Below are 16,319 nucleotides of genomic sequence, written 5' to 3' on the forward strand. Positions count from 1 at the left end.
CCCTCTGTTTCAGCCCCTCTGTTTCAGCCCCTCTGTTTCTCGCCCTCTGTTTCAGCCCCTCTGTTTCTCGCCCTCTGTTTCAGCCCCTCTGATTCAGTCCCTCTGATTCAGCCCCTCTGTGTCAGCCAATCTGTTTCAGTCCCTCTGTTTCTCGCCCTAATTTTCTCGCCCTCTGTTTTTCGCCCTCTGTTTCAGCCCCTCTGTTTCTCGCCCTCTATTTCTGCCACTCTGTTTCAGCCCCTCTGTTTCTCGCCCTCTGTTTCAGCCCCTCTGTTTCTCGCCCTCTGTTTCAGCCCCTCCGTTTCAGCCCCTCTGTTTCTCGCCCTCTGTTTCAGCCCCTCTGTTTCAGCCCCGCTGTTTCAGCCCCTCTGTTTCAGCCCCTCTGTTTAGCCCCTCTGTTTCTCGCCCTCTGTTTCAGCCCCTCTTTTTCTCGCCATCTGTTTCAGCACCTCTGTTTCAGCCCCTTTGTTTCAGCCCCTCTGTTTCAGACCCTCTGTTTCTCGCCCTCTGTTTCAGCCCCACTGTTTATCGCCCTCTGTTTCAGCCCCTCTGTTTCTCGCCCTCTGTTTCATCCCCTCTGTTTCAGCCCCTCTGTTTCTCGCCCTCTGTTTCAGCCCCTCTGTTTCAGCGCCTCTGATTCAGCCCCTCTGTTTCAGCCCCTCTGTTTCTCGCCCTCTGTTTCAGCCCCTCAGTTTCTCGCCCCCTGTTTCAGCCCCTCTGTTTCAGCCCCTCTGATTCTCGCACTCTGTTTCAGCCACTCTGTTTCTCGCCCTCTGTTTCAGCCCCTCTGTTTCTCGCCCTCTGTTTCAGCCCCTCTGTTACACCCCTCTGTTTCAGCCCCTCTGTTTCTCGCCCTCTGTTTCAGCCCCTCTGTTTCAGCCCGTCTGTTTCAGCCCCTCTGTTTCACGCCCTCTGTTTCAGCCCCTCTGTTTCTGGGCCTCGGTTTCAGCCCCTCTGTTTCTCGCCCTCTGTTTCAGCCCCTCTGTTTCAGCCCCTCTGTTTCCGCCCCTCTGTTTCAGTCCCTCTGTTTCTCGCCCTCTGTTTCTCGCCCTCTGTTTCAGCCCCTCTGTTTCTCGCCCTCTGTTTCAGCCCCTCTGTTTCAGCCCCTCTGCTTCTCGCCCTCTGTTTCTGCCCCTCTGTTTCAGCCCCTCTGTTTCTCGCCCTCTGTTTTAGCCCCTCTGTTTCTGGCCCTCTGTTCCAGCCCCTCTGTTTCTCGCCCTCTGTTTCAGCCCCTATGTTTCTCGCCCTCTGTTTCTGCCCCTCTGTTTCTCGCCCTCTGTTTCAGCCGCTCTGTTTCAGCCCCTCTGTTTCAGCCCCTCTATTTCTCGCCCTCTGTTTCAGCCCCTCTGTTTCAGCCCCTCTGTTTCAGCCCCTCTGTTTCAGTCCCTCTGTTTCTCGCCCTCTGTTTCAGACCCTCTGTTTCAGCCCCTCTGTTTCAGCCCCACTATTTCTCGCCCTCTGTTTCAGCCCCTCTGTTTCTTGCCCTCTGTTTCTTGCTCTCTGTTTCAGCCCCTCTGTTTCAGCCCCTCTGTTTCAGCCCCTCTGTTTTTCGCCCTCTGTTTCAGCCCCTCTGTTTCTCGCCGTCTGTTTCAGCCCCTCTGATTCAGTCCCTCTGATTCAGCCCCTCTGTTTCAGCCCCTCTGTTTCAGCCCCTCTGTTTGTCGCCCTCTGTTTCTCGCCCTCTGTTTCTTGCCCTCTGTTTCTCGCCCTCTGTTTCAGCCCCTCTGTTTCAGCCCCTATGTTTCAGCCCCTCTGTTTCAGCCCCACTGTTTCTCGCCCTCTGTTTCAGCCCCTGTATTTCACGCCCTCATTTTCAGCCCCTCTGTTTCAGCCCCTCTGTTTCAGCCCCTCTGTTTCTCGCCCTCTGTTTCAGCCCCTCTGTTTCTTGCCCTCTGTTTCTCGCCCTCTGTTTCAGCCCCTCTGTTTCAGCCCCTCTGTTTCAGCCCCTCTGTTTCTCGCCCTCTGTTTCAGCCCCTCTGTTTCTCGCCCGCTGTTTTAGACCCTCTGATTCAGTCCCTCTGATTTAGCCCCTCTGTTTCAGCCAATCTGTTTCAGTCCCTCTGTTTCTCGCCCTATGTTTCTCGCCCTCTGTTTTTCGCCCTCTGTTTCAGGCCCTCCGTTTCTCGCCCTCTGTTTCAGCCCCTCTGTTTCTCGCCCTCTGTTTCAGCCCCTCTGTTTCAGCCCCTCTGTTTCTCGCCCTCTGTTTCAGCCCCTCTGTTTCAGCCCCTCTGTTTCAGCCCCTCTGTTTCTCGCCCTCTGTTTCAGCCCCTCTGTTTCTCGCCCTCTGTTTCAGCCCCTCTTTTTCTCGCCCTCTGTTTCAGCACCTCTGTTTCAGCCCCTTTGTTTCAGCCCCTCTGTTTCAGCCCCTCTGTTTCTCGCCCTCTGTTTCAGCCCCTCTGTTTCTCGCCCTCTGTTTCAGCCCCTCTGATTCAGACCCTCTGATTCAGCCCCTCTGTTTCAGCCCCTCTGTTTCTCGCCCTCTGTTTCTCGCCCTCTGTTTCTTGCCCTCTGTTTCTCGCCCTCTGTTTCAGCCCCTCTGTTTCAGCCCCTATGTTTCAGCCCCTCTGTTTCAGCCCCACTGTTTCTCGCCCTCAGTTTCAGCCCCTCTGTTTCTCGCCCTCTGTTTCAGCCCCTCTGTTTCAGCCCCTCTGTTTCAGCCCCTCTGTTTCTCGCCCTCTGTTTCAGCCCCTCTGTTTCTTGCCCTCTGTTTCTCGCCCTCTGTTTCAGCCCCTCTGTTTCAGCCCCTCTGTTTCAGCCCCTCTGTTTCTCGCCCTCTGTTTCAGCCCCTCTGTTTCTCGCCCTCTGTTTCAGCCCCTCTGATTCAGTCCCTCTGATTCAGCCCCTCTGTGTCAGCCAATCTGTTTCAGCCCCTCTGTTTCTCGCCCTCTATTTCTGCCACTCTGTTTCAGCCCCTCTGTTTCTCGCCCTCTGTTTCAGCCCCTCTGTTTCTCGCCCTCTGTTTCAGCCCCTCCGTTTCAGCTCCTCTGTTTCTCGCCCTCTGTTTCAGCCCCTCTGTTTCAGCCCCGCTGTTTCAGCCCCTCTGTTTCTCGCCCTCTGTTTAGCCCCTCTGTTTCTCGCCCTCTGTTTCAGCCCCTCTGTTTCAGCCCCGCTGTTTCAGCCCCTCTGTTTCTCGCCCTCTGTTTAGCCCCTCTGTTTCTCACCATCTGTTTCAGCACCTCTGTTTCAGCCCCTTTGTTTCAGCCCCTCTGTTTCAGACCCTCTGTTTCTCGCCCTCTGTTTCAGCCCCACTGTTTCTCGCCCTCTGTTTCAGCCCCTCTGTTTCAGCCCCACTGTTTCTCGCCCTCTGTTTCAGCCCCTATGTTTCTCGCCCTCTGTTTCTGCCCCTCTGTTTCTCGCCCTCTGTTTCAGCCGCTCTGTTTCAGCCCCTCTGTTTCAGCCCCTCTATTTCTCGCCCTCTGTTTCAGCCCCTCTGTTTCAGCCCCTCTGTTTCAGCCCCTCTGTTTCAGTCCCTCTGTTTCTCACCCTCTGTTTCTCGCCCTCTGTTTCAGCCCTTCTGTTTCTCGCCCTCTGTTTCAGACCCTCTGTTTCAGCCCCTCTGTTTCAGCCCCACTATTTCTCGCCCTCTGTTTCAGCCCCTCTGTTTCTTGCCCTCTGTTTCTTGCTCTCTGTTTCAGCCCCTCTGTTTCAGCCCCTCTGTTTCAGCCCCTCTGTTTTTCGCCCTCTGTTTCAGTCCCTCTGTTTCTCGCCCTCTGTTTCAGCCCCTCTGATTCAGTCCCTCTGATTCAGCCCCTCTGTTTCTCGCCCTCTGTTTCTCGCCCTCTGTTTCTTGCCCTCTGTTTCTCGCCCTCTGTTTCAGCCCCTCTGTTTCAGCCCCTATGTTTCAGCCCCTCTGTTTCAGCCCCACTGTTTCTCGCCCTCTGTTTCAGCACCTGTATTTCACGCCCTCTGTTTCAGCCCCTCTGTTTCAGCCCCTCTGTTTCAGCCCCTCTGTTTCTCGCCCTCTGTTTCAGCCCCTCTGTTTCTTGCCCTCTGTTTCTCGCCCTCTGTTTCAGCCCCTCTGTTTCAGCCCCTCTGTTTCAGCCCCTCTGTTTCAGCCCCTCTGTTTCTCGCCCTCTGTTTCAGCCCCTCTGTTTCTCGCCCGCTGTTTTAGCCCCTCTGATTCAGTCCCTCTGATTCAGCCCCTCTGTTTCAGCCAATCTGTTTCAGTCCCTCTGTTTCTCGCCCTATGTTTCTCGCCATCTGTTTTTCGCTCTCTGTTTCAGGCCCTCCGTTTCTCGCCCTCTATTTCTGCCACTCTGTTTCAGCCCCTCTGTTTCTCGCCCTCTGTTTCAGACCCTCTGTTTCTCGCCCTCTGTTTCAGCCCCTCTGTTTCAGCCCCTCTGTTTCTCGCCCTCTGTTTGAGCCCCTCTGTTTCAGCCCCTCTGTTTCAGCCCCTCTGTTTCTCGCCCTCTGTTTCAGCCCCTCTGTTTCTCGCCCTCTGTTTCAGCCCCTCTTTTTCTCGCCCTCTGTTTCAGCACCTCTGTTTCAGCCCCTTTGTTTCAGCCCCTCTGTTTCAGCCCCTCTGTTTCTCGCCCTCTGTTTCAGCCCCACTGTTTCTCGCCCTCTGTATCAGCCCCTCTGTTTCTCGCCCTCTGTTTCATCCCCTCTGTTTCAGCCACTCTGTGTCAGCCCCTCTGTTTCTTGCCCTCTGTTTCTCGCCCTCTGTTTCAGCCCCTCTGTTTCAGCCCCTCTGTTTCAGCCCCTCTGTTTCTCGCCCTCTGATTCAGCCCCTCTGTTTCAGCCCCTCTGTTTCAGCCCCTCTGTTTCTCGCCCTCTGTTTCTCGCCCTCTGTTTCTTGCCCTCTGTTTCTCGCCCTCTGTTTCAGCCCCTCTGTTTCAGCCCCTATGTTTCAGCCCCTCTGTTTCAGCCCCACTGTTTCTCGCCCTCTGTTTCAGCACCTGTATTTCACGCCCTCTGTTTCAGCCCCTCTGTTTCAGCCCCTCTGTTTCAGCCCCTCTGTTTCTCGCTCTCTGTTTCAGCCCCTCTGTTTCTTGCCCTCTGTTTCTCGCCCTCTGTTTCAGCCCCTCTGTTTCAGCCCCTCTGTTTCAGCCCCTCTGTTTCAGCCCCTCTGTTTCTCGCCCTCTGTTTCAGCCCCTCTGTTTCTCGCCCGCTGTTTTAGCCCCTCTGATTCAGTCCCTCTGATTCAGCCCCTCTGTTTCAGCCAATCTGTTTCAGTCCCTCTGTTTCTCGCCCTATGTTTCTCGCCCTCTGTTTTTCGCTCTCTGTTTCAGGCCCTCCGTTTCTCGCCCTCTATTTCTGCCACTCTGTTTCAGCCCCTCTGTTTCTCGCCCTCTGTTTCAGACCCTCTGTTTCTCGCCCTCTGTTTCAGCCCCTCTGTTTCAGCCCCTCTGTTTCTCGCCCTCTGTTTCAGCCCCTCTGATTCAGCCCCTCTGTTTCAGCCCCTCTGTTTCTCGCCCTCTGTTTCAGCCCCTCTGTTTCTCGCCCTCTGTTTCAGCCCCTCTTTTTCTCGCCCTCTGTTTCAGCACCTCTGTTTCAGCCCCTTTGTTTCAGCCCCTCTGTTTCAGCCCCTCTGTTTCTCGCCCTCTGTTTCAGCCCCACTGTTTCTCGCCCTCTGTATCAGCCCCTCTGTTTCTCGCCCTCTGTTTCATCCCCTCTGTTTCAGCCACTCTGTGTCAGCCCCACTGTTTCTCGCCCTCTGTTTCAGCCCCTCTGTTTTTCGCCCTCTGTTTCAGCCCCTCTGTTTCAGCCCCTCTGTTTCTCGCCCTCTGTTTCAGCCCCTCTGTTTCAGCCCCTCTGTTTCAGCCCCTCTGTTTCTCGCCCTCTGTTTCAGCCCCTCTGTTTCTCGCCCTCTGTTTCAGCAACCTCTTTTTCTCGCCCTCTGTTTCAGCACCTCTGTTTCAGCCCCTTTGTCTCAGCCCCTCTGTTTCAGCCCCTCTGTTTCTCGCCCTCTGTTTCAGCCCCACTGTTTCTCGCCCTCTGTATCAGCCCCTCTGTTTCTCGCCCTCCTTTTCATCCCCTCTGTTTAAGCCACTCTGTTTCAGCCCCACTGTTTCTCGCCCTCTGTTTCAGCCCCTCTGTTTCTCGCCCTCTGTTTCAGCCCCTCTGTTTCTCGCCCTCTGTTTCAGCCACTCTTTTCAGCCCCTCTGTTTCAGCCCCCCTGTTTCAGCCCCTATGTTTCAGCCCCTCTGTTTCAGCCCCACTGTTTCTCGCCCGCTGTTTTAGCCCCTCTGATTAAGTCCCTCTGATTCAGCCCCTCTGTTTCAGCCAATCTGTTTCAGTCCCTCTGTTTCTCGCCCGCTGTTTTAGCCCCTCTGATTAAGTCCCTCTGATTCAGCCCCTCTGTTTCAGCCAATCTGTTTCAGTCCCTCTGTTTCTCGCCCTATGTTTCTCGCCCTCTGTTTTTCGCCCTCTGTTTCAGGCCCTCTGTTTCTCGCCATCTATTTCTGCCACTCTGTTTCAGCCCCTCTGTTTCTCGCCCCCTGTTTCTGCCCCTCTGTTTCTCGCCCTCTGTTTCAGCCCCTCTGTTTCAGCCCCTCTGTTTCTCGCCCTCTGTTTCAGCCCCTCTGTTTCAGCCCCTCTGTTTCAGCCCCTCTGTTTCTCGCCCTCTGTTTCAGCCCCTCTGTTTCTCGCCCTCTGTTTCAGCCCCTCTTTTTCTCGCCCTCTGTTTCAGAACCTCTGTTTCAGCCCCTTTGTTTCAGCCCCTCTGTTTCAGCACCTCTGTTTCTCGCCCTCTGTTTCAGCCCCACTGTTTCTCGCCCTCTGTATCAGCCCCTCTGTTTCTCGCCCTCTGTTTCATCCCCTCTGTTTCAGCCACTCTGTTTCAGCCCCACTGTTTCTCGCCCTCTGTTTCAGCCCCTCTGTTTTTCGCCCTCTGTTTCAGCCCCTCTGTTTCTCGCCCTCTGTTTCAGCCCCTCTTTTCAGCCCCTCTGTTTCAGCCCCTCTGTTTCAGCCCCTCTGTTTGAGTCCCTATGTTTCTCGCCCTAATGTTTCTCGCCCTCTGTTTCTCGCCCTGTATTTCAGCCCCTCTGTTTCTCGCCCTCTGTTTCAGCCCCTCTGTTTCTCGCTCTCTGTTTCAGCCACTCTGTTTCAGCCCCTCTGTTTCAGCCCCTCTGTTTTTCGCCCTCAGTTTCAGCCCCTCTGTTTCTCGCCCTCTGTTTCAGCCCCTCTGATTCAGTCCCTCTGATTCAGCCCCTCTGTTTCAGCCCCTCTGTTTCAGCCCCTCTGTTTCTCGCCCTCTGTTTCTCGCCCTCTGTTTCTTGCCCTCTGTTTCTCGCCCTCTGTTTCAGCCCCTCTGTTTCAGCCCCTATGTTTCAGCCCCTCTGTTTCAGCCCCACTGTTTCTCGCCCTCTGTTTCAGCCCCTGTATTTCACGCCCTCATTTTCAGCCCCTCTGTTTCAGCCCCTCTGTTTCAGCCCCTCTGTTTCTCGCCCTCTGTTTCAGCCCCTCTGTTTCTTGCCCTCTGTTTCTCGCCCTCTGTTTTTCGCCCTCTGTTTCAGGCCCTCCGTTTCTCGCCCTGTATTTCTGCCACTCTGTTTCAGCCCCTCTGTTTCTCGCCCTCTGTTTCAGCCCCTCTGTTTCTCGCCCTCTGTATCAGCCCCTCTGTTTCAGCCCCTCTGTTTCTCGCCCTCTGTTTCAGCCCCTCTGTTTCAGCCCCTCTGTTTCAGCCCCTCTGTTTCTCGCCCTCTGTTTCAGCCCCTCTGTTTCTCGCCCGCTGTTTTAGCCCCTCTGATTCAGTCCCTCTGATTCAGCCCCTCTGTTTCAGCCAATCTGTTTCAGTCCCTCTGTTTCTCGCCCTATGTTTCTCGCCCTCTGTTTTTCGCTCTCTGTTTCAGGCCCTCCGTTTCTCGCCCTCTATTTCTGCCACTCTGTTTCAGCCCCTCTGTTTCTCGCCCTCTGTTTCAGACCCTCTGTTTCTCGCCCTCTGTTTCAGCCCCTCTGTTTCAGCCCCTCTGTTTCTCGCCCTCTGTTTCAGCCCCTCTGATTCAGCCCCTCTGTTTCAGCCCCTCTGTTTCTCGCCCTCTGTTTCAGCCCCTCTGTTTCTCGCCCTCTGTTTCAGCCCCTCTTTTTCTCGCCCTCTGTTTCAGCACCTCTGTTTCAGCCCCTTTGTTTCAGCCCCTCTGTTTCAGCCCCTCTGTTTCTCGCCCTCTGTTTCAGCCCCACTGTTTCTCGCCCTCTGTATCAGCCCCTCTGTTTCTCGCCCTCTGTTTCATCCCCTCTGTTTCAGCCACTCTGTGTCAGCCCCACTGTTTCTCGCCCTCTGTTTCAGCCCCTCTGTTTTTCGCCCTCTGTTTCAGCCCCTCTGTTTCAGCCCCTCTGTTTCTCGCCCTCTGTTTCAGCCCCTCTGTTTCAGCCCCTCTGTTTCAGCCCCTCTGTTTCTCGCCCTCTGTTTCAGCCCCTCTGTTTCTAGCCCTCTGTTTCAGCAACCTCTTTTTCTCGCCCTCTGTTTCAGCACCTCTGTTTCAGCCCCTTTGTCTCAGCCCCTCTGTTTCAGCCCCTCTGTTTCTCGCCCTCTGTTTCAGCCCCACTGTTTCTCGCCCTCTGTATCAGCCCCTCTGTTTCTCGCCCTCCTTTTCATCCCCTCTGTTTAAGCCACTCTGTTTCAGCCCCACTGTTTCTCGCCCTCTGTTTCAGCCCCTCTGTTTCTCGCCCTCTGTTTCAGCCCCTCTGTTTCTCGCCCTCTGTTTCAGCCACTCTTTTCAGCCCCTCTGTTTCAGCCCCCCTGTTTCAGCCCCTATGTTTCAGCCCCTCTGTTTCAGCCCCACTGTTTCTCGCCCGCTGTTTTAGCCCCTCTGATTAAGTCCCTCTGATTCAGCCCCTCTGTTTCAGCCAATCTGTTTCAGTCCCTCTGTTTCTCGCCCGCTGTTTTAGCCCCTCTGATTAAGTCCCTCTGATTCAGCCCCTCTGTTTCAGCCAATCTGTTTCAGTCCCTCTGTTTCTCGCCCTATGTTTCTCGCCCTCTGTTTTTCGCCCTCTGTTTCAGGCCCTCTGTTTCTCGCCATCTATTTCTGCCACTCTGTTTCAGCCCCTCTGTTTCTCGCCCCCTGTTTCTGCCCCTCTGTTTCTCGCCCTCTGTTTCAGCCCCTCTGTTTCAGCCCCTCTGTTTCTCGCCCTCTGTTTCAGCCCCTCTGTTTCAGCCCCTCTGTTTCAGCCCCTCTGTTTCTCGCCCTCTGTTTCAGCCCCTCTGTTTCTCGCCCTCTGTTTCAGCCCCTCTTTTTCTCGCCCTCTGTTTCAGAACCTCTGTTTCAGCCCCTTTGTTTCAGCCCCTCTGTTTCAGCACCTCTGTTTCTCGCCCTCTGTTTCAGCCCCACTGTTTCTCGCCCTCTGTATCAGCCCCTCTGTTTCTCGCCCTCTGTTTCATCCCCTCTGTTTCAGCCACTCTGTTTCAGCCCCACTGTTTCTCGCCCTCTGTTTCAGCCCCTCTGTTTTTCGCCCTCTGTTTCAGCCCCTCTGTTTCTCGCCCTCTGTTTCAGCCCCTCTTTTCAGCCCCTCTGTTTCAGCCCCTCTGTTTCAGCCCCTCTGTTTGAGTCCCTATGTTTCTCGCCCTAATGTTTCTCGCCCTCTGTTTCTCGCCCTGTATTTCAGCCCCTCTGTTTCTCGCCCTCTGTTTCAGCCCCTCTGTTTCTCGCTCTCTGTTTCAGCCACTCTGTTTCAGCCCCTCTGTTTCAGCCCCTCTGTTTTTCGCCCTCAGTTTCAGCCCCTCTGTTTCTCGCCCTCTGTTTCAGCCCCTCTGATTCAGTCCCTCTGATTCAGCCCCTCTGTTTCAGCCCCTCTGTTTCAGCCCCTCTGTTTCTCGCCCTCTGTTTCTCGCCCTCTGTTTCTTGCCCTCTGTTTCTCGCCCTCTGTTTCAGCCCCTCTGTTTCAGCCCCTATGTTTCAGCCCCTCTGTTTCAGCCCCACTGTTTCTCGCCCTCTGTTTCAGCCCCTGTATTTCACGCCCTCATTTTCAGCCCCTCTGTTTCAGCCCCTCTGTTTCAGCCCCTCTGTTTCTCGCCCTCTGTTTCAGCCCCTCTGTTTCTTGCCCTCTGTTTCTCGCCCTCTGTTTTTCGCCCTCTGTTTCAGGCCCTCCGTTTCTCGCCCTGTATTTCTGCCACTCTGTTTCAGCCCCTCTGTTTCTCGCCCTCTGTTTCAGCCCCTCTGTTTCTCGCCCTCTGTATCAGCCCCTCTGTTTCAGCCCCTCTGTTTCTCGCCCTCTGTTTCAGCCCCTCTGTTTCAGCCCCTCTGTTTCAGCCCCTCTGTTTCTCGCCCTCTGTTTCAGCCCCCATGTTTCTCGCCCTCTGTTTCAGCCCCTCTTTCTCTCGCCCTCTGTTTCAGCACCTCTGTATCAGCCCCTTTGTTTCAGCCCCTCTGTTTCAGCCCCTCTGTTTCTCGCCCTCTGTTTCAGCCCCACTGTTTCTCGCCCTCTGTATCAGCCCCTCTGTTTCTCGCCCTCTGTTTCATTCTTTCTGTTTAAGCCACTCTGTTTCAGCCCCACTGTTTCTCGCCCTCTGTTTCAGCCCCTCTGTTTCTCGCCCTCTGTTTCAGCCCCTCTGTTTCTCGCCCTCTGTTTCAGCCACTCTTTTCAGCCCCTCTGTTTCAGCCCCTCTGTTTCAGCCCCTATGTTTCAGCCCCTCTGTTTCAGCCCCACTGTTTCTCGCCCTCTGTTTCAGCCCCTGGATTTCACGCCCTCTGTTTCAGCCCCTCTGTTTCAGCCCCTCTGTTTCAGCCCCTCTGTTTCTCGCCCTCTGTTTCAGCCCCTCTGTTTCTTGCCCTCTGTTTCTCGCCCTCTGTTTCAGCCCCTCTGTTTCAGCCCCTCTGTTTCAGCCCCTCTGTTTCTCGCCCTCTGTTTCAGCCCCTCTGTTTCTCGCCCTCTGTTTCAGCCCCTCTGATTCAGTCCCTCTGATTCAGCCCCTCTGTGTCAGCCAATCTGTTTCAGTCCCTCTGTTTCTCGCCCTAATTTTCTCGCCCTCTGTTTTTCGCCCTCTGTTTCAGCCCCTCTGTTTCTCGCCCTCTATTTCTGCCACTCTGTTTCAGCCCCTCTGTTTCTCGCCCTCTGTTTCAGCCCCTCTGTTTCTCGCCCTCTGTTTCAGCCCCTCTGTTTCAGCCCCTCTGTTTCTCGCCCTCTGTTTCAGCCCCTCTGTTTCAGCCCCGCTGTTTCAGCCCCTCTGTTTCAGCCCCTCTGTTTAGCCCCTCTGTTTCTCGCCCTCTGTTTCAGCCCCTCTTTTTCTCGCCATCTGTTTCAGCACCTCTGTTTCAGCCCCTTTGTTTCAGCCCCTCTGTTTCAGACCCTCTGTTTCTCGCCCTCTGTTTCAGCCCCACTGTTTATCGCCCTCTGTTTCAGCCCCTCTGTTTCTCGCCCTCTGTTTCATCCCCTCTGTTTCAGCCCCTCTGTTTCTCGCCCTCTGTTTCAGCCCCTCTGTTTCAGCGCCTCTGATTCAGCCCCTCTGTTTCAGCCCCTCTGTTTCTCGCCCTCTGTTTCAGCCCCTCAGTTTCTCGCCCCCTGTTTCAGCCCCTCTGTTTCAGCCCCTCTGATTCTCGCACTCTGTTTCAGCCACTCTGTTTCTCGCCCTCTGTTTCAGCCCCTCTGTTTCTCGCCCTCTGTTTCAGCCCCTCTGTTACACCCCTCTCATTCAGCCCCTCTGTTTCTCGCCCTCTGTTTCAGCCGCTCTGTTTCAGCCCGTCTGTTTCAGCCCCTCTGTTTCACGCCCTCTGTTTCAGCCCCTCTGTTTCTGGGCCTCGGTTTCAGCCCCTCTGTTTCTCGCCCTCTGTTTCAGCCCCTCTGTTTCAGCCCCTCTGTTTCCGCCCCTCTGTTTCAGTCCCTCTGTTTCTCGCCCTCTGTTTCTCGCCCTCTGTTTCAGCCCCTCTGTTTCTCGCCCTCTGTTTCAGCCCCTCTGTTTCAGCCCCTCTGCTTCTCGCCCTCTGTTTCTGCCCCTCTGTTTCAGCCCCTCTGTTTCTCGCCCTCTGTTTTAGCCCCTCTGTTTCTGGCCCTCTGTTCCAGCCCCTCTGTTTCTCGCCCTCTGTTTCAGCCCCTATGTTTCTCGCCCTCTGTTTCTGCCCCTCTGTTTCTCGCCCTCTGTTTCAGCCGCTCTGTTTCAGCCCCTCTGTTTCAGCCCCTCTATTTCTCGCCCTCTGTTTCAGCCCCTCTGTTTCAGCCCCTCTGTTTCAGCCCCTCTGTTTCAGTCCCTCTGTTTCTCACCCTCTGTTTCTCGCCCTCTGTTTCAGCCCTTCTGTTTCTCGCCCTCTGTTTCAGACCCTCTGTTTCAGCCCCTCTGTTTCAGCCCCACTATTTCTCGCCCTCTGTTTCAGCCCCTCTGTTTCTTGCCCTCTGTTTCTTGCTCTCTGTTTCAGCCCCTCTGTTTCAGCCCCTCTGTTTCAGCCCCTCTGTTTTTCGCCCTCTGTTTCAGCCCCTCTGTTTCTCGCCGTCTGTTTCAGCCCCTCTGATTCAGTCCCTCTGATTCAGCCCCTCTGTTTCAGCCCCTCTGTTTCAGCCCCTCTGTTTCTCGCCCTCTGTTTCTCGCCCTCTGTTTCTTGCCCTCTGTTTCTCGCCCTCTGTTTCAGCCCCTCTGTTTCAGCCCCTATGTTTCAGCCCCTCTGTTTCAGCCCCACTGTTTCTCGCCCTCTGTTTCAGCCCCTGTATTTCACGCCCTCATTTTCAGCCCCTCTGTTTCAGCCCCTCTGTTTCAGCCCCTCTGTTTCTCGCCCTCTGTTTCAGCCCCTCTGTTTCTTGCCCTCTGTTTCTCGCCCTCTGTTTCAGCCCCTCTGTTTCAGCCCCTCTGTTTCAGCCCCTCTGTTTCTCGCCCTCTGTTTCAGCCCCTCTGTTTCTCGCCCGCTGTTTTAGCCCCTCTGATTCAGTCCCTCTGATTTAGCCCCTCTGTTTCAGCCAATCTGTTTCAGTCCCTCTGTTTCTCGCCCTATGTTTCTCGCCCTCTGTTTTTCGCCCTCTGTTTCAGGCCCTCCGTTTCTCGCCCTCTGTTTCAGCCCCTCTGTTTCTCGCCCTCTGTTTCAGCCCCTCTGTTTCAGCCCCTCTGTTTCTCGCCCTCTGTTTCAGCCCCTCTGTTTCAGCCCCTCTGTTTCAGCCCCTCTGTTTCTCGCCCTCTGTTTCAGCCCCTCTGTTTCTCGCCCTCTGTTTCAGCCCCTCTTTTTCTCGCCCTCTGTTTCAGCACCTCTGTTTCAGCCCCTTTGTTTCAGCCCCTCTGTTTCAGCCCCTCTGTTTCTCGCCCTCTGTTTCAGCCCCTCTGTTTCTCGCCCTCTGTTTCAGCCCCTCTGATTCAGACCCTCTGATTCAGCCCCTCTGTTTCAGCCCCTCTGTTTCTCGCCCTCTGTTTCTCGCCCTCTGTTTCTTGCCCTCTGTTTCTCGCCCTCTGTTTCAGCCCCTCTGTTTCAGCCCCTCTGTTTCTCGCCCTCTGTTTCAGCCCCACTGTTTCTCGCCCTCAGTTTCAGCCCCTCTGTTTCTCGCCCTCTGTTTCAGCCCCTCTGTTTCAGCCCCTCTGTTTCAGCCCCTCTGTTTCTCGCCCTCTGTTTCAGCCCCTCTGTTTCTTGCCCTCTGTTACTCGCCCTCTGTTTCAGCCCCTCTGTTTCAGCCCCTCTGTTTCAGCCCCTCTGTTTCTCGCCCTCTGTTTCAGCCCCTCTGTTTCTCGCCCTCTGTTTCAGCCCCTCTGATTCAGTCCCTCTGATTCAGCCCCTCTGTGTCAGCCAATCTGTTTCAGCCCCTCTGTTTCTCGCCCTTTATTTTTTCAAACACTCTGTTTCAGCCCCTCTGTTTCTCGCCCTCTGTTTCAGCCCCTCTGTTTCTCGCCCTCTGTTTCAGCCCCTCCGTTTCAGCTCCTCTGTTTCTCGCCCTCTGTTTCAGCCCCTCTGTTTCAGCCCCGCTGTTTCAGCCCCTCTGTTTCTCGCCCTCTGTTTAGCCCCTCTGTTTCTCGCCCTCTGTTTCAGCCCCTCTGTTTCAGCCCCGCTGTTTCAGCCCCTCTGTTTCTCGCCCTCTGTTTAGCCCCTCTGTTTCTCACCATCTGTTTCAGCACCTCTGTTTCAGCCCCTTTGTTTCAGCCCCTCTGTTTCAGACCCTCTGTTTCTCGCCCTCTGTTTCAGCCCCACTGTTTCTCGCCCTCTGTTTCAGCCCCTCTGTTTCAGCCCCACTGTTTCTCGCCCTCTGTTTCAGCCCCTATGTTTCTCGCCCTCTGTTTCTGCCCCTCTGTTTCTCGCCCTCTGTTTCAGCCGCTCTGTTTCAGCCCCTCTGTTTCAGCCCCTCTATTTCTCGCCCTCTGTTTCAGCCCCTCTGTTTCAGCCCCTCTGTTTCAGCCCCTCTGTTTCAGTCCCTCTGTTTCTCACCCTCTGTTTCTCGCCCTCTGTTTCAGCCCTTCTGTTTCTCGCCCTCTGTTTCAGACCCTCTGTTTCAGCCCCTCTGTTTCAGCCCCACTATTTCTCGCCCTCTGTTTCAGCCCCTCTGTTTCTTGCCCTCTGTTTCTTGCTCTCTGTTTCAGCCCCTCTGTTTCAGCCCCTCTGTTTCAGCCCCTCTGTTTTTCGCCCTCTGTTTCAGTCCCTCTGTTTCTCGCCCTCTGTTTCAGCCCCTCTGATTCAGTCCCTCTGATTCAGCCCCTCTGTTTCAGCCCCTCTGTTTCAGCCCCTCTGTTTCTCGCCCTCTGTTTCTCGCCCTCTGTTTCTTGCCCTCTGTTTCTCGCCCTCTGTTTCAGCCCCTCTATTTCAGCCCCTATGTTTCAGCCCCTCTGTTTCAGCCCCACTGTTTCTCGCCCTCTGTTTCAGCCCCTGTATTTCACGCCCTCATTTTCAGCCCCTCTGTTTCAGCCCCTCTGTTTCAGCCCCTCTGTTTCTCGCCCTCTGTTTCAGCCCCTCTGTTTCTTGCCCTCTGTTTCTCGCCCTCTGTTTCAGCCCCTCTGTTTCAGCCCCTCTGTTTCAGCCCCTCTGTTTCTCGCCCTCTGTTTCAGCCCCTCTGTTTCTCGCCCGCTGTTTTAGCCCCTCTGATTCAGTCCCTCTGATTTAGCCCCTCTGTTTCAGCCAATCTGTTTCAGTCCCTCTGTTTCTCGCCCTATGTTTCTCGCCCTCTGTTTTTCGCCCTCTGTTTCAGGCCCTCCGTTTCTCGCCCTGTATTTCTGCCACTCTGTTTCAGCCCCTCTGTTTCTCGCCCTCTGTTTCAGCCCCTCTGTTTCTCGCCCTCTGTTTCAGCCCCTCTGTTTCAGCCCCTCTGTTTCTCGCCCTCTGTTTCAGCCCCTCTGTTTCAGCCCCTCTGTTTCAGCCCCTCTGTTTCTCGCCCTCTGTTTCAGCCCCTCTTTTTCTCGCCCTCTGTTTCAGCACCTCTGTTTCAGCCCCTTTGTTTCAGCCCCTCTGTTTCAGCCCCTCTGTTTTTCGCCCTCTGTTTCAGCCCCTCTGTTTCTCGCCCTCTGTTTCAGCCCCTCTGATTCAGCCCCTCTGTTTCAGCCCCTCTGTTTCAGCCCCTCTGTTTCTCGCCCTCTGTTTCTCGCCCTCTGTTTCTTGCCCTCCGTTTCTCGCCCTCTGTTTCAGCCCCTCTGTTTCTCGCCCTCTGTTTCAGCCCCTCTGTTTCAGCCCCTCTGTTTCTCGCCCTCTGTTTCAGCCCCTCTGTTTCAGCCCCTCTGTTTCAGCCCCTCTGTTTCTCGCCCTCTGTTTCAGCCCCTCTGTTTCTCGCCCTCTGTTTCAGCCCCTCTTTTTCTCGCCCTCTGTTTCAGCACCTCTGTTTCAGCCCCTTTGTTTCAGCCCCTCTGTTTCAGCCCCTCTGTTTCTCGCCCTCTGTTTCAGCCCCTCTGTTTCTCGCCCTCTGTTTCAGCCCCTCTGATTCAGACCCTCTGATTCAGCCCCTCTGTTTCAGCCCCTCTGTTTCTCGCCCTCTGTTTCTCGCCCTCTGTTTCTTGCCCTCTGTTTCTCGCCCTCTGTTTCAGCCCCTCTGTTTCAGCCCCTCTGTTTCTCGCCCTCTGTTTCAGCCCCACTGTTTCTCGCCCTCAGTTTCAGCCCCTCTGTTTCTCGCCCTCTGTTTCAGCCCCTCTGTTTCAGCCCCTCTGTTTCAGCCCCTCTGTTTCTCGCCCTCTGTTTCAGCCCCTCTGTTTCTTGCCCTCTGTTACTCGCCCTCTGTTTCAGCCCCTCTGTTTCAGCCCCTCTGTTTCAGCCCCTCTGTTTCTCGCCCTCTGTTTCAGCCCCTCTGTTTCTCGCCCTCTGTTTCAGCCCCTCTGATTCAGTCCCTCTGATTCAGCCCCTCTGTGTCAGCCAATCTGTTTCAGCCCCTCTGTTTCTCGCCCTTTATTTTTTCAAACACTCTGTTTCAGCCCCTCTGTTTCTCGCCCTCTGTTTCAGCCCCTCTGTTTCTCGCCCTCTGTTTCAGCCCCTCCGTTTCAGCTCCTCTGTTTCTCGCCCTCTGTTTCA

The sequence above is a fragment of the Chiloscyllium punctatum genome, chromosome 10 (genome assembly GCF_047496795.1).
Source record: "Chiloscyllium punctatum isolate Juve2018m chromosome 10, sChiPun1.3, whole genome shotgun sequence".
In the NCBI taxonomy this organism is placed as follows: domain Eukaryota; kingdom Metazoa; phylum Chordata; class Chondrichthyes; order Orectolobiformes; family Hemiscylliidae; genus Chiloscyllium; species Chiloscyllium punctatum.